The sequence below is a fragment of the Aulostomus chinensis genome, chromosome 4 (assembly GCF_037954235.1).
Source record: "Aulostomus chinensis isolate RoL2024-O1b breed Wild chromosome 4, RoL_Achi_v1.0, whole genome shotgun sequence".
Classification (NCBI taxonomy): domain Eukaryota; kingdom Metazoa; phylum Chordata; class Actinopteri; order Syngnathiformes; family Aulostomidae; genus Aulostomus; species Aulostomus chinensis.
In genome coordinates, this window is record NC_141323.1 from 22,288,730 (window position 1) to 22,314,822 (window position 26,093).

The 26,093-nt window shown below is 44.9% G+C and overlaps 1 long non-coding RNA gene, 37 other non-coding genes and 4 pseudogenes across 38 annotated transcripts; all 42 read left to right on the plus strand.

Moving 5' to 3' along the window:
- Nucleotides 1–6,974: 6,974 nt before the first annotated feature.
- On the plus strand, nucleotides 6,975–7,866 carry LOC147263579 (uncharacterized). The gene is made up of 3 exons (XR_015112636.1): nucleotides 6,975–7,103; nucleotides 7,332–7,445; nucleotides 7,589–7,866. It is a non-coding gene; the product is annotated as an uncharacterized LOC147263579 (long non-coding RNA).
- A 960-nt stretch (nucleotides 7,867–8,826) lies between these two features.
- Nucleotides 8,827–8,945, plus strand: LOC147263580 (5S ribosomal RNA). Its single transcript, XR_015114622.1, has one exon. It is a non-coding gene; the product is annotated as a 5S ribosomal RNA (ribosomal RNA).
- A 310-nt stretch (nucleotides 8,946–9,255) lies between these two features.
- Nucleotides 9,256–9,364, plus strand: LOC147263581 (5S ribosomal RNA; annotated as a pseudogene).
- Nucleotides 9,365–9,673: 309 nt separating this feature from the next.
- LOC147263582 (5S ribosomal RNA) lies at nucleotides 9,674–9,792 on the plus strand. Its single transcript, XR_015114239.1, has one exon. It is a non-coding gene; the product is annotated as a 5S ribosomal RNA (ribosomal RNA).
- A 309-nt stretch (nucleotides 9,793–10,101) lies between these two features.
- On the plus strand, nucleotides 10,102–10,220 carry LOC147263583 (5S ribosomal RNA). Its single transcript, XR_015113374.1, has one exon. It is a non-coding gene; the product is annotated as a 5S ribosomal RNA (ribosomal RNA).
- Nucleotides 10,221–10,530: 310 nt separating this feature from the next.
- LOC147263584 (5S ribosomal RNA) lies at nucleotides 10,531–10,649 on the plus strand. Its single transcript, XR_015113729.1, has one exon. It is a non-coding gene; the product is annotated as a 5S ribosomal RNA (ribosomal RNA).
- A 309-nt stretch (nucleotides 10,650–10,958) lies between these two features.
- LOC147263585 (5S ribosomal RNA) lies at nucleotides 10,959–11,077 on the plus strand. Its single transcript, XR_015112997.1, has one exon. It is a non-coding gene; the product is annotated as a 5S ribosomal RNA (ribosomal RNA).
- A 310-nt stretch (nucleotides 11,078–11,387) lies between these two features.
- Nucleotides 11,388–11,506, plus strand: LOC147263586 (5S ribosomal RNA). Its single transcript, XR_015114654.1, has one exon. It is a non-coding gene; the product is annotated as a 5S ribosomal RNA (ribosomal RNA).
- Nucleotides 11,507–11,815: 309 nt separating this feature from the next.
- On the plus strand, nucleotides 11,816–11,934 carry LOC147263587 (5S ribosomal RNA). Its single transcript, XR_015113154.1, has one exon. It is a non-coding gene; the product is annotated as a 5S ribosomal RNA (ribosomal RNA).
- Nucleotides 11,935–12,243: 309 nt separating this feature from the next.
- LOC147263588 (5S ribosomal RNA) lies at nucleotides 12,244–12,362 on the plus strand. Its single transcript, XR_015113316.1, has one exon. It is a non-coding gene; the product is annotated as a 5S ribosomal RNA (ribosomal RNA).
- Nucleotides 12,363–12,672: 310 nt separating this feature from the next.
- On the plus strand, nucleotides 12,673–12,791 carry LOC147263589 (5S ribosomal RNA). Its single transcript, XR_015113730.1, has one exon. It is a non-coding gene; the product is annotated as a 5S ribosomal RNA (ribosomal RNA).
- A 309-nt stretch (nucleotides 12,792–13,100) lies between these two features.
- Nucleotides 13,101–13,219, plus strand: LOC147263590 (5S ribosomal RNA). The gene has a single exon (XR_015114706.1). It is a non-coding gene; the product is annotated as a 5S ribosomal RNA (ribosomal RNA).
- Nucleotides 13,220–13,529: 310 nt separating this feature from the next.
- On the plus strand, nucleotides 13,530–13,648 carry LOC147263591 (5S ribosomal RNA). Its single transcript, XR_015113731.1, has one exon. It is a non-coding gene; the product is annotated as a 5S ribosomal RNA (ribosomal RNA).
- Nucleotides 13,649–13,957: 309 nt separating this feature from the next.
- On the plus strand, nucleotides 13,958–14,076 carry LOC147263592 (5S ribosomal RNA; annotated as a pseudogene).
- Nucleotides 14,077–14,385: 309 nt separating this feature from the next.
- Nucleotides 14,386–14,504, plus strand: LOC147263593 (5S ribosomal RNA). The gene has a single exon (XR_015113385.1). It is a non-coding gene; the product is annotated as a 5S ribosomal RNA (ribosomal RNA).
- Nucleotides 14,505–14,813: 309 nt separating this feature from the next.
- LOC147263594 (5S ribosomal RNA) lies at nucleotides 14,814–14,932 on the plus strand. The gene has a single exon (XR_015113396.1). It is a non-coding gene; the product is annotated as a 5S ribosomal RNA (ribosomal RNA).
- Nucleotides 14,933–15,242: 310 nt separating this feature from the next.
- LOC147263595 (5S ribosomal RNA) lies at nucleotides 15,243–15,361 on the plus strand. Its single transcript, XR_015113732.1, has one exon. It is a non-coding gene; the product is annotated as a 5S ribosomal RNA (ribosomal RNA).
- A 309-nt stretch (nucleotides 15,362–15,670) lies between these two features.
- LOC147263596 (5S ribosomal RNA) lies at nucleotides 15,671–15,789 on the plus strand. The gene has a single exon (XR_015112998.1). It is a non-coding gene; the product is annotated as a 5S ribosomal RNA (ribosomal RNA).
- Nucleotides 15,790–16,098: 309 nt separating this feature from the next.
- Nucleotides 16,099–16,217, plus strand: LOC147263597 (5S ribosomal RNA). The gene has a single exon (XR_015114857.1). It is a non-coding gene; the product is annotated as a 5S ribosomal RNA (ribosomal RNA).
- A 310-nt stretch (nucleotides 16,218–16,527) lies between these two features.
- On the plus strand, nucleotides 16,528–16,646 carry LOC147263598 (5S ribosomal RNA). Its single transcript, XR_015112768.1, has one exon. It is a non-coding gene; the product is annotated as a 5S ribosomal RNA (ribosomal RNA).
- Nucleotides 16,647–16,955: 309 nt separating this feature from the next.
- LOC147263599 (5S ribosomal RNA) lies at nucleotides 16,956–17,074 on the plus strand. Its single transcript, XR_015112755.1, has one exon. It is a non-coding gene; the product is annotated as a 5S ribosomal RNA (ribosomal RNA).
- A 310-nt stretch (nucleotides 17,075–17,384) lies between these two features.
- Nucleotides 17,385–17,503, plus strand: LOC147263600 (5S ribosomal RNA; annotated as a pseudogene).
- Nucleotides 17,504–17,812: 309 nt separating this feature from the next.
- LOC147263601 (5S ribosomal RNA) lies at nucleotides 17,813–17,931 on the plus strand. The gene has a single exon (XR_015114332.1). It is a non-coding gene; the product is annotated as a 5S ribosomal RNA (ribosomal RNA).
- A 310-nt stretch (nucleotides 17,932–18,241) lies between these two features.
- On the plus strand, nucleotides 18,242–18,360 carry LOC147263602 (5S ribosomal RNA). The gene has a single exon (XR_015115622.1). It is a non-coding gene; the product is annotated as a 5S ribosomal RNA (ribosomal RNA).
- A 309-nt stretch (nucleotides 18,361–18,669) lies between these two features.
- LOC147263603 (5S ribosomal RNA) lies at nucleotides 18,670–18,788 on the plus strand. Its single transcript, XR_015115220.1, has one exon. It is a non-coding gene; the product is annotated as a 5S ribosomal RNA (ribosomal RNA).
- Nucleotides 18,789–19,098: 310 nt separating this feature from the next.
- On the plus strand, nucleotides 19,099–19,217 carry LOC147263604 (5S ribosomal RNA). The gene has a single exon (XR_015113734.1). It is a non-coding gene; the product is annotated as a 5S ribosomal RNA (ribosomal RNA).
- A 309-nt stretch (nucleotides 19,218–19,526) lies between these two features.
- Nucleotides 19,527–19,645, plus strand: LOC147263605 (5S ribosomal RNA). Its single transcript, XR_015114910.1, has one exon. It is a non-coding gene; the product is annotated as a 5S ribosomal RNA (ribosomal RNA).
- Nucleotides 19,646–19,955: 310 nt separating this feature from the next.
- LOC147263606 (5S ribosomal RNA) lies at nucleotides 19,956–20,074 on the plus strand. Its single transcript, XR_015113735.1, has one exon. It is a non-coding gene; the product is annotated as a 5S ribosomal RNA (ribosomal RNA).
- A 309-nt stretch (nucleotides 20,075–20,383) lies between these two features.
- On the plus strand, nucleotides 20,384–20,502 carry LOC147263607 (5S ribosomal RNA). The gene has a single exon (XR_015112893.1). It is a non-coding gene; the product is annotated as a 5S ribosomal RNA (ribosomal RNA).
- Nucleotides 20,503–20,812: 310 nt separating this feature from the next.
- LOC147263608 (5S ribosomal RNA) lies at nucleotides 20,813–20,931 on the plus strand. Its single transcript, XR_015113736.1, has one exon. It is a non-coding gene; the product is annotated as a 5S ribosomal RNA (ribosomal RNA).
- Nucleotides 20,932–21,240: 309 nt separating this feature from the next.
- LOC147263609 (5S ribosomal RNA) lies at nucleotides 21,241–21,359 on the plus strand. Its single transcript, XR_015115081.1, has one exon. It is a non-coding gene; the product is annotated as a 5S ribosomal RNA (ribosomal RNA).
- Nucleotides 21,360–21,668: 309 nt separating this feature from the next.
- On the plus strand, nucleotides 21,669–21,787 carry LOC147263610 (5S ribosomal RNA). Its single transcript, XR_015114858.1, has one exon. It is a non-coding gene; the product is annotated as a 5S ribosomal RNA (ribosomal RNA).
- A 309-nt stretch (nucleotides 21,788–22,096) lies between these two features.
- LOC147263611 (5S ribosomal RNA) lies at nucleotides 22,097–22,215 on the plus strand. The gene has a single exon (XR_015114333.1). It is a non-coding gene; the product is annotated as a 5S ribosomal RNA (ribosomal RNA).
- A 310-nt stretch (nucleotides 22,216–22,525) lies between these two features.
- On the plus strand, nucleotides 22,526–22,644 carry LOC147263612 (5S ribosomal RNA; annotated as a pseudogene).
- Nucleotides 22,645–22,953: 309 nt separating this feature from the next.
- LOC147263613 (5S ribosomal RNA) lies at nucleotides 22,954–23,072 on the plus strand. The gene has a single exon (XR_015114334.1). It is a non-coding gene; the product is annotated as a 5S ribosomal RNA (ribosomal RNA).
- Nucleotides 23,073–23,382: 310 nt separating this feature from the next.
- LOC147263614 (5S ribosomal RNA) lies at nucleotides 23,383–23,501 on the plus strand. Its single transcript, XR_015115623.1, has one exon. It is a non-coding gene; the product is annotated as a 5S ribosomal RNA (ribosomal RNA).
- Nucleotides 23,502–23,810: 309 nt separating this feature from the next.
- Nucleotides 23,811–23,929, plus strand: LOC147263615 (5S ribosomal RNA). The gene has a single exon (XR_015115231.1). It is a non-coding gene; the product is annotated as a 5S ribosomal RNA (ribosomal RNA).
- Nucleotides 23,930–24,239: 310 nt separating this feature from the next.
- On the plus strand, nucleotides 24,240–24,358 carry LOC147263616 (5S ribosomal RNA). Its single transcript, XR_015113737.1, has one exon. It is a non-coding gene; the product is annotated as a 5S ribosomal RNA (ribosomal RNA).
- Nucleotides 24,359–24,667: 309 nt separating this feature from the next.
- On the plus strand, nucleotides 24,668–24,786 carry LOC147263617 (5S ribosomal RNA). The gene has a single exon (XR_015114912.1). It is a non-coding gene; the product is annotated as a 5S ribosomal RNA (ribosomal RNA).
- Nucleotides 24,787–25,096: 310 nt separating this feature from the next.
- Nucleotides 25,097–25,215, plus strand: LOC147263618 (5S ribosomal RNA). The gene has a single exon (XR_015113738.1). It is a non-coding gene; the product is annotated as a 5S ribosomal RNA (ribosomal RNA).
- A 309-nt stretch (nucleotides 25,216–25,524) lies between these two features.
- Nucleotides 25,525–25,643, plus strand: LOC147263619 (5S ribosomal RNA). The gene has a single exon (XR_015112894.1). It is a non-coding gene; the product is annotated as a 5S ribosomal RNA (ribosomal RNA).
- Nucleotides 25,644–25,953: 310 nt separating this feature from the next.
- On the plus strand, nucleotides 25,954–26,072 carry LOC147263620 (5S ribosomal RNA). The gene has a single exon (XR_015113740.1). It is a non-coding gene; the product is annotated as a 5S ribosomal RNA (ribosomal RNA).
- Nucleotides 26,073–26,093: the final 21 nt, after the last annotated feature.

Consider the following 26,093-nt stretch of genomic DNA (forward strand, 5'->3'; position numbering starts at 1 on the left):
GTGCCACAGTTTTTCATGGAGGGAACAACAGGAGCTTTTTAGTCATGTTTTGCTCGGTGTTTCCTGCTCAGAGCATCAGGATCTGTGACGCCATCTTGTGATAGTGGGTCATCATCTTGTTGTGTGATAGTGGATTCATTTATCTGCTATTTCAACACATTCAAGTTCATTATCCCTACATGTCAAAACACATTTGGTGTGGAGTTTTACTTTCTGGCCTCAATCATAATGTGTGCATTTATTCTTCATGAACATTTCTCAGCTTTGTAAGTTTATGATATTTTGTCTTCCTCTGTTTTCTATTCCATTGTTGTTGATGATTCTATTGCAGGTTTGAGTTCCCTGTTGACTGAAGCAGAAACAGGAACCAAAAGCTGGAGGTGGTCAGAGCTCCAAGTTGGGACGCTGATATTAAAGTAGGAGATGAACACATCCAGGTTAGCCATCACTCTCAGAACCTGCTACTTTACCTCTTCAGAATGTAGCAGCATAGCATAGCTTCATCTCACCAGTTAGTGGCCCACTTTGATGTCTGGGATATGAGGTTAAAGGTTCTTTACAGCTCTGAATGAAGGGTTTATAAAGTGTGAACAATGCCATGAATAACACAAGCATTCAGTAATCCTTGATAAAGGGAGACTCACCATCAAGTTGGACAAGTTGAAGAACAAAAGGACTTCTCCACGATCACATTTATCCTCTCTGTCTCTGCGTGGACACAACAAATGAGCTGGTTCAGAGACACGAGGCAAAAAAAGCTGGATGAACTCTTCTTCATTCCAAAAATGACTTCACCCTTGAACACTGACGTCAGGTCATTTTATAGGGTCCTCCATTTTTTCATTTATGTGACGTTGCATATTGGGAAATAATTAATTATAAAAAAAATACTATATTTTGATGAAAACTATATTTGATCAGGAAAACTACATTGGGTCAAATAAATGCATCGTTAGTGACGGTGTTACTAATTTTAACTTTAGTGCTCTGGTGCTGATTGCCTCATTAAGATCTTCATGAAGAAATAAACTGAGATTTGTAAAACTTTTTTTTTTTTTTTTTTTACAGAGTTGGCAGTTTGAGCATTGAATCTTTCTTTGTGTTGAGAACAAACCCTCAAAGCCTTCATGTTTCAGTTTGCTTCACAGCTAACAGACAAACACCTCTTAGCCTGGTTCTGGTAGTCCAGGTTTAAACACCAACACAAGGATTTTATGCTGATTTCTTCACATGCAGCTGAAATCTAGACTTCGAGTGTTCATGTGAGGTTACAGCTTCACGCCTATTTAGTTTTCAACAAATATTAAGTCACTTTAATGCATTGAGCTCACTAACGAACTTTAGTCTCAGTAGCTGAATCTGTTAGGGGGAAGGCAGTGTGGACCGGCAGGAGCCTCCTACAAAATGCAATGGAGAGAAGAAATCCTGAGGAGTCGCTATGAGATTGAAGTGTTAAAGACGTGGCTCCTTTGGTGGTGATAGGATTTGAGCTATTGACTCTATTTTTAGTTTATTTCAATGTTATTGCAAACATCAGCTGCTCACTTATCAGCTAGCAAGTAAACAACAGTATTGTTCAGTGTGCTAGCTGAAGTAGACCGAGCGGTCAGTTGAGTCTTTATTTCCATGTGTGCTCATGGTAGCAGGGGTTTAGATTTCTAAATGTAACCCTTTTACCACCGGCTCCAATATTAAAACCCACCTTAGGCTTACAGGGAACACTTTAACTCATTTCAAATATCTTGTATGGTAAAAGTCCCATCTGGAATAATTAATATCAATCTCGGGCAATGTATGATTCTCACTCTTAAATATTCAAATGGAGGCTATGGGGAGTACACTTGACCTTTAAACTCTGCTGTAAAACTTCAGTAACAACACACAAATTCAATGAAACAACACAAGATTTCAGTTTAGAAAATGTATTAAAAGCTTGCAGAAAAACACATTCAAACCTTGAATAAACAAGACTATAGAAAATAAAAAGAACCCCGGGGTATATTGTTTGTCTTTTTTTCAACTGTCTAATTTTATTTCGAGTGCACTCATGTTTACTTTCGTTGGCGCGCTTTAGTTGGAGCTCATGATGGAAACCTTTACCAGATCCCCCCATGTGTCGGTGAAGTCAACAATACCGGACCGCAGCCGATGAATCCCTCGCTCGTTGTGGCAGCAACCGTCCCGCTCGCAGCAGCCCGCAGCAACAGACCTCCGTGACTCGGCAGCAGCGGCACATCCTCTGACTCCGTCGGCAGCAGTGACGCGTCTTCCGTTAACGACTCTCTGCCGAGGCGACTATCCGAAGCTCCTGTCCCGTCCGTGCAGCGTCGTCTCCCTTCAGCGTGGACAGCCTTAGCCTAGCTCCCGCTAGCTTCTGTAACTGGACTTGCCTGGTGCTCAAAACACAATTGGTGGCGGAGAATCCGACTCACGCACTCCGATCACGTCGGTCAATTACAGTTCACAGTCCGTTACCGATAAAAACTCCTCTCCGACGACACACAGTCTCCAAACTCCGATAACGTTACGCCATTCACACGATGCTCCTTCCTCGCGCTCGTTTCTCCCGGAAGTGTAAACACTAAAGGTCATGAACTCACGCACGTAACCTAACTTAATAGAATTACTTTAACATTTTTTAAAGACATTCACACCCCATGAAATGATGTTTTTTTGAAAGTTACTAATTTTAAACAAATTTTTACATTTTAATATCTTCTTCATAATACTTATTTATGTAAATTTTAAGTTAACCATGAACTGGCATTTTATTCTTAATTTATTCCTGTGAAAATCATGAAATAAATACCACTGATCTATCAGAGTATTACATCAACCTAGGATTAAATTAAAGCTGCAGTCAGCGTTGTTTGGGCCTGAGCCTCCTCCCGCCCACCGGGGCCGAGTAGCAGGGGTCGTCCTGAATCCAGTGATGAATTTTATGAAAGCGGTGGGACTTGTACACTGCAAGCAACTGCTGTAAATTTACTACAAGATTTCAATAGTATCACCGTTTATAAAAATACAGTACTTTGCCGTTAATTCTAATAGGAATCTGTTAAATTACACCCCATGACTGTTTAACAGAACTATGCTGTAATGCTAAAATACAGTACTTCACTGTAAATAAAATAGTATCATGCAGTATCTTTGCCTTATGGACGCAAGGAGAATCTCCTGATCTGCACGTGAGGCCAGAGCCTTGGTTTACGCCATCCATCTCAATCTCAGTCATTTGGTGAGTAGCGATTGCATTTATTGTAGACACTGGCGCAAAGTCTGTAGGCCAGTGGAGGCTAAGTGAAGTTTCCAGTTTGTGTGGCGACACACGAGTGGGGGGTGCACTTATTAAAATATAATAGTGACCAAAGCCGGACAACGCCACCTTGGGAATTTCGCCCAAGGAAATAGTTACCGTACCGACCAAAAGGCACTCACAGGTTCATTTACTAATTGGCAGGAGACGTGGTTCCATGACAAAAATATTTTATTGTAAACAGGCCAGCAGATTAAAAAGAGTACAAGAATGAATCTAAACAAGTCTGGAGCTTACCAGTGGGGGTGAGGGATCCCAAGGTAGAAGACACCCTGATCAATTGGGACATCACATTTAAAAAAAAAACACACATGATTAAAGCAAAACAGGGGTGCACAGCACACAAGAGGAAAAGCGACGCCAGGACCGTGAGCTTCCAGTACCTGAAACGAAATGACAAGAATTATAATTTAACACCAAAACTAAACAAAAAAAACACAAAAACCAGAACCAAACTCAAACCACAATTTAAAAATTAATTTGAGAAACAAGATTTAATTATTAAACACAAATTAGCAAGGAAAAATAATACAACCCAAAATAACCATAAACTAGTTCATTTCTCCATTGCTAGACCAGGGAGCTAACAGATAGCCGTCCAGCAGCTTGCTACACCCTGAAGCCCAAGCGGAGGAATGGGAAACAATGCAGATCCAAACCTTCAGAGCACCATGAAGTACAGTTCAGTGGCGCCACACGGTGGACATCAGGATCTGGCAGACTCTGGTTAAACAAGATGAATTACTGAAACAACCTCCAGTTCAACACACAGCGGATTCCAATTCGTTAACACAGAAGCAGAGCACTCCAGTGAACACAGTAAACAGTGAACAAACAAACAAGCAAAACATGTGTAGATGGCCAGTAGGTCGCAGAACAGGCTAGTAGCAGGGCGGGCTAATAGAGCAGGAGCCTGTAACAAAGCAGGATAGTCTGTAGCAAAACAGTAGCCAGCGCAAAGCAGGGTAGTCTGTAGCCAAACAGCAGCCAGAGCAAAGCAGGAGCATCTAGCAAAGCAGGATAGTCTGGCAAGACAGCGCCCGGTAGCAAAGCAGCAGCTAGTTCTTCCTCAGTGTCACGGCTCACCAGCTGTGCCAATCAGGTGTAGATCGCACGCATGCAGAGCAAAGGGTTTCACAGCTAGTATGCTGTGGCAAACAGCCTCTGCACGTCAGATGGGGGGGGGGGGGGGGGGTGTTTCCCCACTAGCGGCGATTAAGGGACCGTGTCCCAAAAGCCGGACGCCTACAATTAAACACGTGAATATGAAAAACGTGCATGATCAGCATGCAACACGAGCTACAGGGAGCTACTGCTACATACCAGCACAGACGGTGGCGAGAAGGCAGACGTGAGGCGATCAGAGGCGGAAGCGAGGTGACCAGGAAGTGGGAGGACCGCGGACCCCAAGAGCAAGAGATTGACCAGGTAGATGCTGCCCCTATTTATAGAGCAGCGCCTCACACTGGTTGGCTAATGATGGTACAAGCCAAGTCAGGCATCACCAACCAGTCTCACTGCTAGGATGGGACCTCTCATCCTGCCACATTTGCATTGATAATTACACTCGGTGCACATCATGCTAGCCAGATTTAGCAGCTAGCCAAAATGTTGAAAATGCTTGCAAATTAATCCAAAAAACACAGAGAGTTGACTTTACTTTTTACATCTCGAGCCTCCGCAAATTAATGTGTGCGACATCTGTATTTTGCCTGTGAATTCATGAAGCTTTCTGATAGTCTGAACCATTTTACAGTACACACAATATACGTGTCACACAACAGTTAAGTCGGTTCATATTAAGATGAGTGCACACTGACTGTGTTTACATGCAATTACGTTCCTCCATCTTGTGCTAGGCTACTGCTCTGGCATGAGTCTGTCTGATGGCATGATTACAGTGTAGTTAAGGCCATAGAGCAGAAGCTGTGGTTGTATTTGTTTAAAAAAGAGTGGTTTTAGCATCGTTCAAGTGCCTGCTCATTTGTGTTGATTTTTCTTTGTCTCTGATATTGCCTACAGATGCAGGAGCCTATTTTCCAGCTGCCCTGATCCTAGTAAGTACTTGCCTGTCCATCACATTTCACAGTTAATCAGTTATTTTTTCAGACCTCAAACATTGAAATAGACAACTATGTTATCTGGTCAAAGAAGCTGTTTTTTTCTTCTTCTTCTTCTCTTCTCTTTTCTCCCTGTTTTCTTGGATCTCCAACACTACATCTACATGTATATATTTGATGGCTTATAATGTCTCATTCATCTGAGTGAGTTCCAACACTCCTTTTTTAGGCGCTTCATTGGAATAAATCCTGAGAGTGTCTGCATGTTTTCCCTGTGCTGGTTCTCTCCAGGTACTCCAGCTTCCTTCCACAGTCCAAAGACATGCAAATGGAAATGCAACTCTAAATTGACCGTAGGTATGGCTGTGAGTGTGAATGGTTGTCTGTCAATATTTGTTGGCTGCGGTGGACTGCGATGGACCACTGACCTGTCCAAGGTAATGTCCCTTCTGGGATAGGCTCCAGCCCCACCCTGTGACCCTTAACAGGATAAGCGGAAAAATGGATGGATGGATGGATGGATGGATGGACGGATGGATAGATGGGTGGGTGATCACTCACAGGACTGTGAGTGTCTCACTCTGACCGCTTCATGCTATGGGACTTACACTGATGTAACCTGATTAGCTCAGTCAGTCGAGCATGAGACTCTTAGTCTCAGGGTTGTTGGTTCAAGCCCCATGTTGGGTGTTGATCTTAAACACCACTGCTTGTCCTCTCAGTTTTGAAAGCTTTGTTTGTAAATTGTCAGAAAAATCAGTGAATAAACAATACAAACTTAGGCTTTGTCAGAAATTCCATGCTTCCAAACTAACCAAAATGAAAAAAACAAAAGGTGAGACTTTTTCGTGCGTTCGAAAAATTTGTATGCGCTTCATTGTATCCGCTTTCTATACTTCCATGCATCCCAGCTTATTTCTGTTAAGGGTTGCAGGGGGAGGCTGGAGCCTTTCCCAGTGGCTTTCAGGTGAGAGGCAGGTTTCACCCTGGACAGGTAGCCAGTCCATTGCAGACAGAATACCCACGCAGGCACGGAGAGAACATGCACACACCACACAGAAAGAACCTGTGCTCGAGCCAGGACTTGAACTTGCTTTGAGGCGACACTGTTAACAACGGTACCACCGTGCCACCCATTGACTGTAACACATTGTAAACAATATACACTCTTGTTATCATACAACATGTAGCCCTGTACAAAAATCAAATAAATTACATCGCATAAAAAGCATAAAAAGATGTGTTAAAAAGTTCAAAAATAAATAGAGTTCATGATCTTTAAAATTGGTTATAATGTGAGCAGGTTAAAAGCATAAATATAATATGTAACATTTAAAAAGTAAAACTATTTACAGTTAAAAAATAAATTCATATAAAGGTCTTTAAGTTCTCTGAGTCTGTAAAAGATCAGTGATCTGAGAATAAGGAGAGGGGAAGAAGCCGTGTTTATATGTAACCTCAATTGTTACCTGTCAATCATTTCATTCCTGTCTTATCTTTGGGTGTATTAAGACCGCAAAAGCCAATGAGAGGAAAGTTACTGTGTAAGGGGTGGGACTAGTGGCGCAGGTTTGTGAGGTGAGTAGTTAGCGCGCATGGGGAGAGAAACAGAGGCAATGATCAGAGAGTTAAGAGGGGAGGCATCGTTTGTGTGGAGAGCATTTAAGTTTATTTTGGAGGTCGACGACTGGTGGTCCTGATGTAAACTTCTGTGTGACCTTCGAGAGGTGAATATTTATGCCTGTATTTGCGCTTTATCGAACTGTTATAGTGAAAAGAGACTGGATGTGTACATGGTTAGCGACGTGCTAGCTAGGGATAGCATTCCGTGCTAATGTGCCTGCAGATCGTAGCTTTAGCGTTGTAATATGTTTGGAGCGAAAGTAAAGGTAATGCGAATTCGACACGAGATAATGTTTGATAATTGTGGCTAAATTAAGATAATATGCTTGAAGGAGACGGACATTGGAGAGAGAGAGACGGGTTTCCATCCGATGGCTCTGCTGTTCTGCTGTGCCCTGTCCTGCTGTGTTTTCTTCTTCGTGACTTTCGCTGTCCCGCCATTGCGTGTGAGTGTTTGGATTGTGACTGCCAGCGCCATTGCCATTACCATTCAGACTCTCATCCTCCATTCCCGTTCTCCCCCTTCTAATGAAACCCTGGATTTGTGAGGACTAACATACACATGCACTTGCTTTTATTGTGTGCTCAGCTGCGAGTGAAGCGGCCATTACAGTTGTGAAGCCCCGACCGCACACGAGCTTCAATAAACAGGCCTGAAACAGGTAAAAATTAAATTTAAGGTGTTTCATATGAATGTGTGTGTGCCCACAGGTAAAATATTGAGTTTTAGTTGTTGTAAATTAAAGAATACCGTTTTAGAAGGTAACTTAAGGATTCTGAAAGGGATTAAATATGATGTATATTTAAAAAAAACAAAAGGGTTATCTTTTGTAGAGGAAACTTTTTTTCCTTACAATTGAGGTGTTAAGGATGACTTGAGGGTATTTTATGTGAAACTATCTAACTAAAAAAGATTTTTATTTTCAGTGAAACGAAAGTTCAGAACCAAGAAAGACACTGTTTGTTTTGTTTTGAAAATCCTCTTACTCATTGTTAATAATTTTGTTCATTGTATTTTTATAATACTAGAATATATTCAATTTTTATTTCATCCATCTCTGTGAACAAGTACCTGTGAAGGATTAATTTGCAATTCTTTTAACTTCAGCTTGAGGAAAGGGCAGCTTTGAGTCTTTGGGGACCAGCATGAGCGAGCTTCCTTCATACACCTTTTCTTGAAGCGCCTTTCTGCAGCTTTGAAATGGAATGTCATGCAGCGTGTAATTTGAAGTAGACAGATGGCAGATGCAGTACTTTTCTCTAGATGACATCAACATTCTTTTCTTTGTATTGACAGGACACCTATTTGGCGTGTGAAAAGACCGTGAGGCTGTTGCACGTCACATTTTTTCTGAGGTTGTAAAGTGAGTGAAATGGATATAGAGCCCATGTGTGTAAGAGTCAAGAGCTTACGGCCATACCATTCTGAACTCGTCTGATCTAGGAAGCTAAGCAGGGTCGGGCCTTGTTAGTACTTGGATCGGAGACAGCCTGGGAATACCAGGTGATGTAAGCTTTTTTTTTTCTTTGTGAGGAAAGGGCAGCTTTGAGTCTTTGGGGACCAGCATGAGCGAGCTTCCCTCACACACCTTTTCTTGAAGCGCCTTTCCGCAGCTTTGAAATTGAATGTCATGCAGCGTGTAATTTGAAGTAGACAGATGGCAGATGCAGTACTTTTCTCTCGATGACATCAACATTCTTTTCTTTGTATTGACAGGACACCTCTTTGGCGTGTGAAAAGACCCTGAACCTGTTGCGCCTCACTTTTTTTCTGAGGTTGTAAAGTGAGTGAAATGGATATAGAGCCCATGTGTGTCAGCGTCCAGGGCTTACGGCCATACCACTCTGAACACGCCCGATCTCGTCTGTTCTCGGAAGCTAAGCAGGGTCGGACCTGGTTAGTACTTGGATGGGAGACCGCCTGGAAATACCAGGTGCTGTAAGCTTTTTTGTTTCTTTGTGAGGAAAGGGCAGCTTTGAGTCTTTGGGGACCAGCATGAGCGAGCTTCCCTCACACACCTTTTCTTGAAGCGCCCTCTGCAGCTTTGAAATGGAATCTCATGCAGCGTGTAATTTGAAGTAGACAGATGGAGGATGCAGTACTTTTCTCTCGATGACATCAACATTCTTTTCTTTGTATTGACAGGACACCTATTTGACGTGTGAAAAGACCCTGAGGCTGTTGCGCATCACTTTTTTTCTGAGGTTGTAAAGTGAGTGAAATGGATATAGAGCCCATGTGTGTCAGAATCAGGGGCTTACGGCCATACCAGTCTGAACTCGTCTGATCGCGGAAGCTAAGCAAGGTCGGGCCTGGTTAGTACTTGGATGGGAGACCGCCTGGGAATACCAGGTGCTGTAAGCTTTTTTGTTTCTTTGTGAGGAAAGGGCAGCTTTGAGTGTTTGGGGACCAGCATGAGCGAGCTTCCCTCACACACCTTTTCTTGAAGCGCCCTCTGCAGCTTTGGAATGGAATGTCATGCAGTGGTTAATTTGAAGAAGACAGATGGCAGATGCAGTACTTTTCTCTCGATGACATCAACATTCTTTTCTTTTATTGACAGGACACCTATTTGGCGTGTGAAAAGACCCTGAGGCTTTTGCGCATCACTTTTTTTCTGAGGTTGTAAAGTGTGTGAAATGGATATAGAGCCCATGTGTGTCAGAGTCAAGGGCTTACGGCCATACCACTATGAACACGCCCGATCTCGTCTGATCTCGGAAGCTAAGCAGGGTCAGGCCTGGTTAGTACTTGGATGGGAGACCGCCTGGGAATACCAGGTGCTGTAAGCTTTTTTGTTTCTTTGTGAGGAAAGGGCAGCTTTGAGTGTTTGGGGACCAGCATGAGCGAGCTTCCCTCACACACCTTTTCTTGAAGCGCCTTTCTGCAGCTTTGAAATTGAATGTCATGCAGCGTGTAATTTGAAGTAGACTGATGGCAGATGCAGTACTTTTCTCTAGATGACATCAACATTCTTTTCTTTTATTTACAGGACACCTATTTGGCGTGTGAAAAGACCCTGAGGCTTTTGCGCTTCACATTTTTCTGAGGTTGTAAAGTGAGTGAAATGGATATAGAGCCCATGTGTGTAAGAGTCAAGGGCTTACGGCCATACCACTCTGAACACGCCCGATCTCGTCTGATCTCGGAAGCTAAGCAGGGTCGGGCCTGGTTAGTACTTGGATGGGAGACCGCCTGGGAATACCAGGTGCTGTAAGCTTTTTTGTTTCATTGTGAGGAAAGGGCAGCTTTGAGTGTTTGGGGACCAGCATGAGCGAGCTTCCCTCACACACCTTTTCTTGAAGCGCCCTACACAGCTTTCGGATGGAATGTCATGCAGTGTGTAATTTGAAGGAGACAGATTGCAGATGCAGTACTTTTCTCTAGATGACATCAACATTCTTTTCTTTGTATTGACAGGACAACTATTTGGTGTGTAAAAAGACTGTGAGGCTGTTGCACATCACATTTTTTTTGAGGTTGTAAAGTGAGTGAAATGGATATAGAGCCCATGTGTGTGAGAGTCAAGGGCTTACGGCCATACCACTCTGAACACGCCCGATCTCGTCTGATCTCGGAAGCTTAGCAGGGTCGGGCCTGGTTAGTACTTGGATGGAAGACCGCCTGGGAATACCAGGTGCTGTAAGCTTTTTTGTTTGATTGTGAGGAAAGGGCCGCTTTGAGACTTTGGGGACCAGCATGAGCGAGCTTCCCTCACACACCTTTTCTTGAAGGGCCCTCTGCAGCTTTGGAATGGAATTTCATGCAGTGGTTAATTTGAAGAAGACAGATGGCAGATGCAGTACTTTTCTCTCAATGACATCAACATTCTTTTGTTTTATTGACAGGACACCGATTTGGCGTGTGAAAAGACCCTGAGGCTGTTGCGCATCACTTTTTTTCTGAGGTTGTAAAGTGTGTGAAATGGATATAGAGCCCATGTGTGTGAGAGTCAAGAGCTTACGGCCATACCACTCTGAACACGCCCGATCTCGTCTGATCTCGGAAGCTTAGCAGGGTTGGGCCTGGTTAGTACTTGGATGGGAGACCGCCTGGGAATACCAGGTGCTGTAAGCTTTTTTGTTTCATTGTGAGGAAAGTGCAGCTTTGAGTGTTTGGGGACCAGCATGAGCGAGCTTCCCTCACACACATTTTCTTGAAGCGCCCTCCACAGCTTTCGAATAGAATGTCATGCAGTGTGTAATTTGAAGTAGACAGATTGCAGATGCAGTACTTTTCTCGAGATGACATCAACATTTTTTTCTTTGTATTGACAGGACAACTATTTGGTGTGTAAAAAGACCGTGAGGCTGTTGCACATCACATTTTTTTTGAGGTTGTAAAGTGAGTGAAATGGATATAGAGCCCATGTGTGTGAGAGTCAAGGGCTTACGGCCATACCACTCTGAACACGCCCGATCTCGTCTGATCTCGGAAGCTTAGCAGGGTCGGGCCTGGTTAGTACTTGGATGGAAGACCGCCTGGGAATACCAGGTGTTGTAAGCTTTTTTGTTTCATTGTGAGGAAAGGGCCGCTTTGAGTCTTTGGGGACCAGCATGAGCGAGCTTCCCTCACACACCTTTTCTTGAAGCGCCCTCTGCAGCTTTGGAATGGAATTTCATGCAGTGGTTAATTTGAAGAAGACAGATGGCAGATGCAGTACTTTTCTCTCGATGACATCAACATTCTTTTGTTTTATTGACAGGACACCGATTTGGCGTGTGAAAAGACCCTGAGGCTGTTGCGCATCACTTTTTTTCTGAGGTTGTAAAGTGTGTGAAATGGATATAGAGCCCATGTGTGTGAGAGTCAAGAGCTTACGGCCATACCACTCTGAACACGCCCGATCTCGTCTGATCTCGGAAGCTAAGCAGGGTTGGTCCTGGTTAGTACTTGGATGGGAGACCGCCTGGGAATACCAGGTGCTGTAGGCTTTTTTGTTTCATTGTGAGGAAAGGGCAGCTTTGAGTGTTTGGGGACCAGCATGAGCGAGCTTCCCTCACACACCTTTTCTTGAAGCGCCCTCCACAGCTTTGGAATGGAATGTCATGCAGTGGTTAATTTGAAGTAGACAGATGGCAGATGCAGTACTTTTCTCTAGATGACATCAACATTCTTTTCTTTTGTTGACAGGACACCGATTTGGCGTGTGAAAAGACCCTGAGGCTGTTGCGCATCATTTTTTTTCTGAGGTTGTAAATTGTGTGAAATGGATATAGAGCTAATGTGTGTCAGAGTCAAAGGCTTATGGCCATACTACTCTGAACACGCCCGATCTCGTCTGATCTCGGAAGCCAAGCAGGGTCGGGCCTGGTTAGTACTTGGATGGGAGACCGCCTGGGAATACCAGGTGCTGTAAGCTTTTTTGTTTCATTGTGAGGAAAGGGCAGCTTTGAGTGTTTGGGGACCAGCATGAGCGAGCTTCCCTCACACACCTTTTCTTGAAGCGCCCTACACAGCTTTCGGATGGAATGTCATGCAGTGTGTAATTTGAAGTAGACAGATTGCAGATGCAGTACTTTTCTCTAGATGACATCAACATTCTTTTCTTTGTATTGACAGGACAACTATTTGGTGTGTAAAAAGACTGTGAGGCTGTTGCACATCACATTTTTTTTGAGGTTGTAAAGTGAGTGAAATGGATATAGAGCCCATGTGTGTGAGAGTCAAGGGCTTACGGCCATACCACTCTGAACACGCCCGATCTCGTCTGATCTCGGAAGCTTAGCAGGGTCGGGCCTGGTTAGTACTTGGATGGAAGACCGCCTGGGAATACCAGGTGCTGTAAGCTTTTTTGTTTGATTGTGAGGAAAGGGCCGCTTTGAGACTTTGGGGACCAGCATGAGCGAGCTTCCCTCACACACCTTTTCTTGAAGGGCCCTCTGCAGCTTTGGAATGGAATTTCATGCAGTGGTTAATTTGAAGAAGACAGATGGCAGATGCAGTACTTTTCTCTCAATGACATCAACATTCTTTTCTTTTATTGACAGGACACCGATTTGGCGTGTGAAAAGACCCTGAGGCTGTTGCGCATCACTTTTTTTGTGAGGTTGTAAAGTGTGTGAAATGGATATAGAGCCCATGTGTGTGAGAGTCAAGAGCTTACGGCCATACCACTCTGAACACGCCCGATCTCGTCTGATCTCGGAAACTAAGCAGGGTTGGGCCTGGTTAGTACTTGGATGGGAGACAGCCTGGGAATACCAGGTGCTGTAAGCTTTTTTGTTTCATTGTGAGGAAAGTGCAGCTTTGAGTGTTTGGGGACCAGCATGAGCGAGCTTCCCTCACACACCTTTTCTTGAAGTGCCCTCCACAGCTTTCGAATGGAATGTCATGCAGTGTGTAATTTGAAGTAGACAGATTGCAGATGCAGTACTTTTCTCTAGATGACATCAACATTTTTTTCTTTGTATTGACAGGACAACTATTTGGTGTGTAAAAAGACCGTGAGGCTGTTGCACATCACATTTTTTTTGAGGTTGTAAAGTGAGTGAAATGGATATAGAGCCCATGTGTGTGAGAGTCAAGGGCTTACGGCCATACCACTCTGAACACGCCCGATCTCGTCTGATCTCGGAAGCTTAGCAGGGTCGGGCCTGGTTAGTACTTGGATGGAAGACCGCCTGGGAATACCAGGTGCTGTAAGCTTTTTTGTTTCATTGTGAGGAAAGGGCCGCTTTGAGACTTTGGGGACCAGCATGAGCGAGCTTCCCTCACACACCTTTTCTTGAAGCGCCCTCTGCAGCTTTGGAATGGAATTTCATGCAGTGGTTAATTTGAAGAAGACAGATGGCAGATGCAGTACTTTTCTCTAGATGACATCAACATTCTTTTCTTTTATTGACAGGACACGTATTTGGCGTGTGAAAAGACCCTGAGGCTGTTGCTCATCACTTTTTTTCTGAGGTTGTAAATTGTGTGAAATGGATATAGAGCCCATGTGTGTCAGAGTCAAGGGCTTACGGTCATACCACTCTGAACACGCCCGATCTCGTCTGATCTCGGAAGCTAAGCAGGGTCCGTCCTGGTTAGTACTTGGATGGAAGACCGCCTGGGAATACCAGGTGCTGTAAGCTTTTTTATTTCTTTGTGAGGAAAGGGCAGCTTTGAGTGTTTGGGGACCAGCATGAGCGAGCTTCCCTCACACACCTTTTCTTGAAGCGCCCTCCACAGCTTTGGAATGGAATGTCATGCAGTGGTTAATTTGAAGTAGACAGATGGCAGATGCAGTACTTTTCTCAAGATGACATCAACATTCTTTTCTTTTATTGACAGGACACCTATTTGGCGTGTGAAAAGACCCTGAGGCTTTTGCGCTTCACTTTTTTTCTGAGGTTGTAAAGTGAGTGAAATGGTTATAGAGCCCATGTGTGTAAGAGTCAAGGGCTTACGGCCATACCACTCTGAACACGCCCGATCTCGTCTGATCTCGGAAGCTAAGCAGGGTCGGGCCTGGTTAGTACTTGGATGGGAGACCGCCTGGGAATACCAGGTGCTGTAAGCTTTTTTGTTTCATTGTGAGGAAAGGGCAGCTTTGAGTGTTTGGGGACCAGCATGAGCGAGCTTCCCTCACACACCTTTTCTTGAAGCGCCCTCCACAGCTTTGGAATGGAATGTCATGTAGTGGTTAATTTGAAGTAGACAGATGGCAGATGCAGTACTTTTCTCTAGATGACATCAACATTCTTTTCTTTTATTGACAGGACACCTATTTGGCGTGTGAAAAGACCCTGAGGCTGTTGCGCTTCACTTTTTTTCTGAGGTTGTAAATTGTGTGAAATGGATATAGAGCCCATGTGTTTCAGAGTCAAGGGCTTACGGCCATACCACTCTGAACACGCCCGATCTCGTCTGATCTCGGAAGCTAAGCAGGGTCGGGCCTGGTTAGTACTTGGATGGGAGACCGCCTGGGAATACCAGGTGCTGTAAGCTTTTTTGTTTCATTGTGAGGAAAGGGCAGCTTTGAGTGTTTGGGGACCAGCATGAGCGAGCTTCCCTCACACACCTTTTCTTGAAGCGCCCTACACAGCTTTCGGATGGAATGTCATGCAGTGTGTAATTTGAAGTAGACAGATTGCAGATGCAGTACTTTTCTCTAGATGACATCAACATTCTTTTCTTTGTATTGACAGGACAACTATTTGGTGTGTAAAAAGACTGTGAGGCTGTTGCACATCACATTTTTTTTGAGGTTGTAAAGTGAGTGAAATGGATATAGAGCCCATGTGTGTGAGAGTCAAGGGCTTACGGCCATACCACTCTGAACACGCCCGATCTCGTCTGATCTCGGAAGCTTAGCAGGGTCGGGCCTGGTTAGTACTTGGATGGAAGACCGCCTGGGAATACCAGGTGCTGTAAGCTTTTTTGTTTGATTGTGAGGAAAGGGCCGCTTTGAGACTTTGGGGACCAGCATGAGCGAGCTTCCCTCACACACCTTTTCTTGAAGGGCCCTCTGCAGCTTTGGAATGGAATTTCATGCAGTGGTTAATTTGAAGAAGACAGATGGCAGATGCAGTACTTTTCTCTCAATGACATCAACATTCTTTTGTTTTATTGACAGGACACCGATTTGGCGTGTGAAAAGACCCTGAGGCTGTTGCGCATCACTTTTTTTCTGAGGTTGTAAAGTGTGTGAAATGGATATAGAGCCCATGTGTGTGAGAGTCAAGAGCTTACGGCCATACCACTCTGAACACGCCCGATCTCGTCTGATCTCGGAAGCTTAGCAGGGTTGGGCCTGGTTAGTACTTGGATGGGAGACCGCCTGGGAATACCAGGTGCTGTAAGCTTTTTTGTTTCATTGTGAGGAAAGGGCCGCTTTGAGTCTTTGGGGACCAGCATGAGCGAGCTTCCCTCACACACCTTTTCTTGAAGCGCCCTCTGCAGCTTTGGAATGGAATTTCATGCAGTGGTTAATTTGAAGAAGACAGATGGCAGATGCAGTACTTTTCTCTCGATGACATCAACATTCTTTTGTTTTATTGACAGGACACCGATTTGGCGTGTGAAAAGACCCTGAGGCTGTTGCGCATCACTTTTTTTCTGAGGTTGTAAAGTGTGTGAAATGGATATAGAGCCCATGTGTGTGAGAGTCAAGAGCTTACGGCCATACCACTCTGAACACGCCTGATCTCGTCTGATCTCGTAAGCTAAGCAGGGTTGGTCCTGGTTAGTACTTGGATGGGAGACCGCCTGGGAATACCAGGTGCTGTAAGCTTTTTTATTTCTTTGTGAGGAAAGGGCAGCTTTGAGTCTTTGGGGACCAGCATGAGCGAGCTTCCCTCACACACCTTTTCTTGAAGTGCCCTCCACAGCTTTTGAATGGAATGTCATGCAGTGTGTAATTTGAAGTAGACAGATTGCAGATGCAGTACTTTTCTCTAGATGACATCAACATTTTTTTCTTTGTATTTACAGGACAACTATTTGGTGTGTAAAAAGACCGTGAGGCTGTTGCACATCACATTTTTTTTGAGGTTGTAAAGTGAGTGAAATGGATATAGAGCCCATGTGTGTGAGAGTCAAGGGCTTACGGCCATACCACTCTGAACACGCCCGATCTCGTCTGATCTCGGAAGCTAAGCAGGGTCGGGCCTGGTTAGTACTTGGATGGAAGACCGCATGGGAATACCAGGTGCTGTAAGCTTTTTTATTTCTTTGTGAGGAAAGGGCAGCTTTGAGTCTTTGGGGACCAGCATGAGCGAGCTTCCCTCACACACCTTTTCTTGAAGCGCCCTCCACAGCTTTGGAATGGAATGTCATGCAGTGGTTAATTTGAAGTAGACAGATGGCAGATGCAGTACTTTTCTCTAGATGACATCAACATTCTTTTCTTTTATTGACAGGACACCTATTTGGCGTGTGAAAAGACCCTGAGGCTGTTGCGCTTCACTTTTTTTCTGAGGTTGTAAATTGTGTGAAATGGATATAGAGCCCATGTGTGTCAGAGTCAAGGGCTTACGGCCATACCACTCTGAACACGCCCGATCTCGTCTGGTCTCGGAAGCTAAGCAGGGTCGGGCCTGGTTAGTACTTGGATGGGAGACCGCCTGGGAATACCAGGTGCTGTAAGCTTTTTTATTTCTTTGTGAGGAAAGGGCAGCTTTGAGTCTTTGGGGACCAGCATGAGCGAGCTTCCCTCACACACCTTTTCTTGAAGTGCCCTCCACAGCTTTCGAATGGAATGTCATGCAGTGTGTAATTTGAAGTAGACAGATTGCAGATGCAGTACTTTTCTCTAGATGACATCAACATTTTTTTCTTTGTATTGACAGGACAACTATTTGGTGTGTAAAAAGACCGTGAGGCTGTTGCACATCACATTTTTTTTGAGGTTGTAAAGTGAGTGAAATGGATATAGAGCCCATGTGTGTGAGAGTCAAGAGCTTACGGCCATACCACTCTGAACACGCCTGATCTCGTCTGATCTCGGAAGCTAAGCAGGGTTTGTCCTTGTTAGTACTTGGATGGGAGACCGCCTGGGAATACCAGGTGCTGTAAGCTTTTTTGTTTCATTGTGAGGAAAGGGCAGCTTTGAGTGTTTGGGGACCAGCATGAGCGAGCTTCCCTCACACACCTTTTCTTGAATCGCCCTCCACAGCTTTCGAATGGAATGTCATGCAGTGGTTAATTTGAAGTAGACAGATGGCAGATGCAGTACTTTTCTCTAGATGACATCAACATTCTTTTCTTTTATTGACAGGACACCGATTTGGCGTGTGAAAAGACCCTGAGGCTGTTGCGCATCACTTTTTTTCTGAAGTTGTAAATTGTGTGAAATGGATATAGAGCCCATGTGTGTCAGAATCAAAGGCTTATGGCCATACTACTCTGAACACGCCCGATCTCGTCTGATCTCGGAAGCCAAGCAGGGTCGGGCCTGGTTAGTACTTGGATGGAAGACCGCCTGGGAATACCAGGTGCTGTAAGCTTTTTTATTTCTTTGTGAGGAAAGGGCAGCTTTGAGTCTTTGGGGACCAGCATGAGCGAGCTTCCCTCACACACCTTTTCTTGAAGTGCCCTCCACAGCTTTTGAATGGAATGTCATGCAGTGTGTAATTTGAAGTAGACAGATTGCAGATGCAGTACTTTTCTCTAGATGACATCAACATTTTTTTCTTTGTATTTACAGGACAACTATTTGTTGTGTAAAAAGACCGTGAGGCTGTTGCACATCACATTTTTTTTGAGGTTGTAAAGTGAGTGAAATGGATATAGAGCCCATGTGTGTGAGAGTCAAGGGCTTACGGCCATACCACTCTGAACACGCCCGATCTCGTCTGATCTCGGAAGCTAAGCAGGGTCGGGCCTGGTTAGTACTTGGATGGAAGACCGCCTGGGAATACCAGGTGCTGTAAGCTTTTTTATTTCTTTGTGAGGAAAGGGCAGCTTTGAGTCTTTGGGGACCAGCATGAGCGAGCTTCCCTCACACACCTTTTCTTGAAGCGCCCTCCACAGCTTTGGAATGGAATGTCATGCAGTGGTTAATTTGAAGTAGACAGATGGCAGATGCAGTACTTTTCTCTAGATGACATCAACATTCTTTTCTTTTATTGACAGGACACCGATTTGGCGTGTGAAAAGACCCTGAGGCTGTTGCGCATCACTTTTTTTCTGAGGTTGTAAATTGTGTGAAATGGATATAGAGCCCATGTGTGTCAGAGTCAAGGGCTTACGGCCATACCACTCTGAACACGCCCGATCTCGTCTGATCTCGGAAGCTAAGCAGGGTCGGGCCTGGTTAGTACTTGGATGGGAGACCGCCTGAGAATACCAGGTGCTGTAAGCTTTTTTGTTTCATTGTGAGGAAAGGGCAGCTTTGAGTGTTTGGGGACCAGCATGAGCGAGCTTCCCTCACACACCTTTTCTTGAAGTGCCCTCCACAGCTTTCGAATGGAATGTCATGCAGTGTGTAATTTGAAGTAGACAGATTGCAGATGCAGTACTTTTCTCTAGATGACATCAACATTTTTTTCTTTGTATTGACAGGACAACTATTTGGTGTGTAAAAAGACCGTGAGGCTGTTGCACATCACATTTTTTTTGAGGTTGTAAAGTGAGTGAAATGGATATAGAGCCCATGTGTGTGAGAGTCAAGGGCTTACGGCCATACCACTCTGAACACGCCCGATCTCGTCTGATCTCGGAAGCTTAGCAGGGTCGGGCCTGGTTAGTACTTGGATGGAAGACCGCCTGGGAATACCAGGTGCTGTAAGCTTTTTTGTTTCATTGTGAGGAAATGGCCGCTTTGAGTCTTTGGGGACCAGCATGAGCGAGCTTCCCTCACACACCTTTTCTTGAAGCGCCCTCTGCAGCTTTGGAATGGAATTTCATGCAGTGGTTAATTTGAAGAAGACAGATGGCAGATGCAGTACTTTTCTCTCGATGACATCAACATTCTTTTCTTTTATTGACAGGACACCGATTTGGCGTGTGAAAAGACCCTGAGGCTGTTGCGCATCACTTTTTTTCTGAGGTTGTAAATTGTGTGAAATGGATATAGAGCCCATGTGTGTCAGAGTCAAAGGCTTATGGCCATATTACTCTGAACACGCCCGATCTCGTCTGATCTCGGAAGCCAAGCAGGGTCGGGCCTGGTTAGTACTTGGATGGAAGACCGCCTGGGAATACCAGGTGCTGTAAGCTTTTTTATTTCTTTGTGAGGAAAGGGCAGCTTTGAGTCTTTGGGGACCAGCATGAGCGAGCTTCCCTCACACACCTTTTCTTGAAGTGCCCTCCACAGCTTTCGAATGGAATGTCATGCAGTGTGTAATTTGAAGTAGACAGATTGCAGATGCAGTACTTTTCTCTCGATGACATCAACATTTTTTTCTTTGTATTGACAGGACAACTATTTGGTGTGTAAAAAGACCGTGAGGCTGTTGCACATCACATTTTTTTTGAGGTTGTAAAGTGAGTGAAATGGATATAGAGCCCATGTGTGTGAGAGTCAAGGGCTTACGGCCATACCACTCTGAACACGCCCGATCTCGTCTGATCTCGGAAGCTTAGCAGGGTCGGGCCTGGTTAGTACTTGGATGGAAGACCGCCTGGGAATACCAGGTGCTGTAAGCTTTTTTGTTTCATTGTGAGGAAAGGGCCGCTTTGAGTCTTTGGGGACCAGCATGAGCGAGCTTCCCTCACACACCTTTTCTTGAAGCGCCCTCTGCAGCTTTGGAATGGAATTTCATGCAGTGGTTAATTTGAAGAAGACAGATGGCAGATGCAGTACTTTTCTCTCGATGACATCAACATTCTTTTCTTTTATTGACAGGACACGTATTTGGCGTGTTAAAAGACCCTGAGGCTGTTGCGCATCACTTTTTTTCTGAGGTTGTAAATTGTGTGAAATGGATATAGAGCCCATGTGTGTAATAGTCAAGGGCTTACGGCCATACCACTCTGAACACGCCCGATCTCGTCTGATCTCGGAAGCTAAGCAGGGTAGGCCCTGGTTAGTACTTGGATGGGAGACCGCCTGGGAATACCAGGTGCTGTAAGCTTTTTTGTTTCATTGTGAGGAAAGGGCAGCTTTGAGTGTTTGGGGACCAGCATGAGCGAGCTTCCCTCACACACCTTTTCTTGAAGCGCCCTACACAGCTTTCGGATGGAATGTCATGCAGTGTGTAATTTGAAGTAGACAGATTGCAGATGCAGTACTTTTCTCTAGATGACATCAACATTCTTTTCTTTGTATTGACAGGACAACTATTTGGTGTGTAAAAAGACTGTGAGGCTGTTGCACATCACATTTTTTTTGAGGTTGTAAAGTGAGTGAAATGGATATAGAGCCCATGTGTGTGAGAGTCAAGGGCTTACGGCCATACCACTCTGAACACGCCCGATCTCGTCTGATCTCGGAAGCTTAGCAGGGTCGGGCCTGGTTAGTACTTGGATGGAAGACCGCCTGGGAATACCAGGTGCTGTAAGCTTTTTTGTTTCATTGTGAGGAAAGGGCCGCTTTGAGTCTTTGGGGACCAGCATGAGCGAGCTTCCCTCACACACCTTTTCTTGAAGCGCCCTCTGCAGCTTTGGAATGGAATTTCATGCAGTGGTTAATTTGAAGAAGACAGATGGCAGATGCAGTACTTTTCTCTCGATGACATCAACATTCTTTTCTTTTATTGACAGGACACGTATTTGGCGTGTTAAAAGACCCTGAGGCTGTTGCGCATCACTTTTTTTCTGAGGTTGTAAAGTGTGTGAAATGGATATAGAGCCCATGTGTGTGAGAGTCAAGAGCTTACGGCCATACCACTCTGAACACGCCCGATCTCGTCTGATCTCGGAAGCTAAGCAGGGTTGGGCCTGGTTAGTACTTGGATGGGAGACCGCCTGGGAATACCAGGTGCTGTAAGCTTTTTTGTTTCATTGTGAGGAAAGTGCAGCTTTGAGTCTTTGGGGACCAGCATGAGCGAGCTTCCCTCACACACCTTTTCTTGAAGTGCCCTCCACAGCTTTCGAATGGAATGTCATGCAGTGTGTAATTTGAAGTAGACAGATTGCAGATGCAGTACTTTTCTCTAGATGACATCAACATTCTTTTGTTTTATTGACAGGACACCGATTTGGCGTGTGAAAAGACCCTGAGGCTGTTGCGCATCACTTTTTTTCTGAGGTTGTAAAGTGTGTGAAATGGATATAGAGCCCATGTGTGTGAGAGTCAAGAGCTTACGGCCATACCACTCTGAACACGCCTGATCTCGTCTGATCTCGTAAGCTAAGCAGGGTTGGTCCTGGTTAGTACTTGGATGGGAGACCGCCTGGGAATACCAGGTGCTGTAAGCTTTTTTGTTTCATTGTGAGGAAAGGGCAGCTTTGAGTGTTTGGGGACCAGCATGAGCGAGCTTCCCTCACACACCTTTTCTTGAAGCGCCCTCCACAGCTTTGGAATGGAATGTCATGCAGTGGTTAATTTGAAGTAGACAGATGGCAGATGCAGTACTTTTCTCTAGATGACATCAACATTCTTTTCTTTTATTGACAGGACACCGATTTGGCGTGTGAAAAGACCCTGAGGCTGTTGCGCATCACTTTTTTTCTGAGGTTGTAAATTGTGTGAAATGGATATAGAGCCCATGTGTGTCAGAGTCAAAGGCTTATGGCCATACTACTCTGAACACGCCCGATCTCGTCTGATCTCGGAAGCCAAGCAGGGTCGGGCCTGGTTAGTACTTGGATGGAAGACCGCCTGGGAATACCAGGTGCTGTAAGCTTTTTTATTTCTTTGTGAGGAAAGGGCAGCTTTGAGTCTTTGGGGACCAGCATGAGCGAGCTTCCCTCACACACCTTTTCTTGAAGTGCCCTCCACAGCTTTTGAATGGAATGTCATGCAGTGTGTAATTTGAAGTAGACAGATTGCAGATGCAGTACTTTTCTCTAGATGACATCAACATTTTTTTCTTTGTATTTACAGGACAACTATTTGTTGTGTAAAAAGACCGTGAGGCTGTTGCACATCACATTTTTTTTGAGGTTGTAAAGTGAGTGAAATGGATATAGAGCCCATGTGTGTGAGAGTCAAGAGCTTACGGCCATACCACTCTGAACACGCCTGATCTCGTCTGATCTCGGAAGCTAAGCAGGGTTTGTCCTTGTTAGTACTTGGATGGGAGACCGCCTGGGAATACCAGGTGCTGTAAGCTTTTTTGTTTCATTGTGAGGAAAGGGCAGCTTTGAGTGTTTGGGGACCAGCATGAGCGAGCTTCCCTCACACACCTTTTCTTGAAGCGCCCTCCACAGCTTTCGAATGGAATGTCATGCAGTGGTTAATTTGAAGTAGACAGATGGCAGATGCAGTACTTTTCTCTAGATGACATCAACATTCTTTTCTTTTATTGACAGGACACCGATTTGGCGTGTGAAAAGACCCTGAGGCTGTTGCGCATCACTTTTTTTCTGAAGTTGTAAATTGTGTGAAATGGATATAGAGCCCATGTGTGTCAGAATCAAAGGCTTATGGCCATACTACTCTGAACACGCCCGATCTCGTCTGATCTCGGAAGCCAAGCAGGGTCGGGCCTGGTTAGTACTTGGATGGAAGACCGCCTGGGAATACCAGGTGCTGTAAGCTTTTTTATTTCTTTGTGAGGAAAGGGCAGCTTTGAGTCTTTGGGGACCAGCATGAGCGAGCTTCCCTCACACACCTTTTCTTGAAGTGCCCTCCACAGCTTTTGAATGGAATGTCATGCAGTGTGTAATTTGAAGTAGACAGATTGCAGATGCAGTACTTTTCTCTAGATGACATCAACATTTTTTTCTTTGTATTTACAGGACAACTATTTGTTGTGTAAAAAGACCGTGAGGCTGTTGCACATCACATTTTTTTTGAGGTTGTAAAGTGAGTGAAATGGATATAGAGCCCATGTGTGTGAGAGTCAAGGGCTTACGGCCATACCACTCTGAACACGCCCGATCTCGTCTGATCTCGGAAGCTAAGCAGGGTCGGGCCTGGTTAGTACTTGGATGGAAGACCGCCTGGGAATACCAGGTGCTGTAAGCTTTTTTATTTCTTTGTGAGGAAAGGGCAGCTTTGAGTCTTTGGGGACCAGCATGAGCGAGCTTCCCTCACACACCTTTTCTTGAAGCGCCCTCCACAGCTTTGGAATGGAATGTCATGCAGTGGTTAATTTGAAGTAGACAGATGGCAGATGCAGTACTTTTCTCTAGATGACATCAACATTCTTTTCTTTTATTGACAGGACACCGATTTGGCGTGTGAAAAGACCCTGAGGCTGTTGCGCATCACTTTTTTTCTGAGGTTGTAAATTGTGTGAAATGGATATAGAGCCCATGTGTGTCAGAGTCAAGGGCTTACGGCCATACCACTCTGAACACGCCCGATCTCGTCTGATCTCGGAAGCTAAGCAGGGTCGGGCCTGGTTAGTACTTGGATGGGAGACCGCCTGAGAATACCAGGTGCTGTAAGCTTTTTTGTTTCATTGTGAGGAAAGGGCAGCTTTGAGTGTTTGGGGACCAGCATGAGCGAGCTTCCCTCACACACCTTTTCTTGAAGTGCCCTCCACAGCTTTCGAATGGAATGTCATGCAGTGTGTAATTTGAAGTAGACAGATTGCAGATGCAGTACTTTTCTCTAGATGACATCAACATTTTTTTCTTTGTATTGACAGGACAACTATTTGGTGTGTAAAAAGACCGTGAGGCTGTTGCACATCACATTTTTTTTGAGGTTGTAAAGTGAGTGAAATGGATATAGAGCCCATGTGTGTGAGAGTCAAGGGCTTACGGCCATACCACTCTGAACACGCCCGATCTCGTCTGATCTCGGAAGCTTAGCAGGGTCGGGCCTGGTTAGTACTTGGATGGAAGACCGCCTGGGAATACCAGGTGCTGTAAGCTTTTTTGTTTCATTGTGAGGAAATGGCCGCTTTGAGTCTTTGGGGACCAGCATGAGCGAGCTTCCCTCACACACCTTTTCTTGAAGCGCCCTCTGCAGCTTTGGAATGGAATTTCATGCAGTGGTTAATTTGAAGAAGACAGATGGCAGATGCAGTACTTTTCTCTCGATGACATCAACATTCTTTTCTTTTATTGACAGGACACCGATTTGGCGTGTGAAAAGACCCTGAGGCTGTTGCGCATCACTTTTTTTCTGAGGTTGTAAATTGTGTGAAATGGATATAGAGCCCATGTGTGTCAGAGTCAAAGGCTTATGGCCATATTACTCTGAACACGCCCGATCTCGTCTGATCTCGGAAGCCAAGCAGGGTCGGGCCTGGTTAGTACTTGGATGGAAGACCGCCTGGGAATACCAGGTGCTGTAAGCTTTTTTATTTCTTTGTGAGGAAAGGGCAGCTTTGAGTCTTTGGGGACCAGCATGAGCGAGCTTCCCTCACACACCTTTTCTTGAAGTGCCCTCCACAGCTTTCGAATGGAATGTCATGCAGTGTGTAATTTGAAGTAGACAGATTGCAGATGCAGTACTTTTCTCTCGATGACATCAACATTTTTTTCTTTGTATTGACAGGACAACTATTTGGTGTGTAAAAAGACCGTGAGGCTGTTGCACATCACATTTTTTTTGAGGTTGTAAAGTGAGTGAAATGGATATAGAGCCCATGTGTGTGAGAGTCAAGGGCTTACGGCCATACCACTCTGAACACGCCCGATCTCGTCTGATCTCGGAAGCTTAGCAGGGTCGGGCCTGGTTAGTACTTGGATGGAAGACCGCCTGGGAATACCAGGTGCTGTAAGCTTTTTTGTTTCATTGTGAGGAAAGGGCCGCTTTGAGTCTTTGGGGACCAGCATGAGCGAGCTTCCCTCACACACCTTTTCTTGAAGCGCCCTCTGCAGCTTTGGAATGGAATTTCATGCAGTGGTTAATTTGAAGAAGACAGATGGCAGATGCAGTACTTTTCTCTCGATGACATCAACATTCTTTTCTTTTATTGACAGGACACGTATTTGGCGTGTTAAAAGACCCTGAGGCTGTTGCGCATCACTTTTTTTCTGAGGTTGTAAATTGTGTGAAATGGATATAGAGCCCATGTGTGTAATAGTCAAGGGCTTACGGCCATACCACTCTGAACACGCCCGATCTCGTCTGATCTCGGAAGCTAAGCAGGGTAGGCCCTGGTTAGTACTTGGATGGGAGACCGCCTGGGAATACCAGGTGCTGTAAGCTTTTTTGTTTCATTGTGAGGAAAGGGCAGCTTTGAGTGTTTGGGGACCAGCATGAGCGAGCTTCCCTCACACACCTTTTCTTGAAGCGCCCTACACAGCTTTCGGATGGAATGTCATGCAGTGTGTAATTTGAAGTAGACAGATTGCAGATGCAGTACTTTTCTCTAGATGACATCAACATTCTTTTCTTTGTATTGACAGGACAACTATTTGGTGTGTAAAAAGACTGTGAGGCTGTTGCACATCACATTTTTTTTGAGGTTGTAAAGTGAGTGAAATGGATATAGAGCCCATGTGTGTGAGAGTCAAGGGCTTACGGCCATACCACTCTGAACACGCCCGATCTCGTCTGATCTCGGAAGCTTAGCAGGGTCGGGCCTGGTTAGTACTTGGATGGAAGACCGCCTGGGAATACCAGGTGCTGTAAGCTTTTTTGTTTCATTGTGAGGAA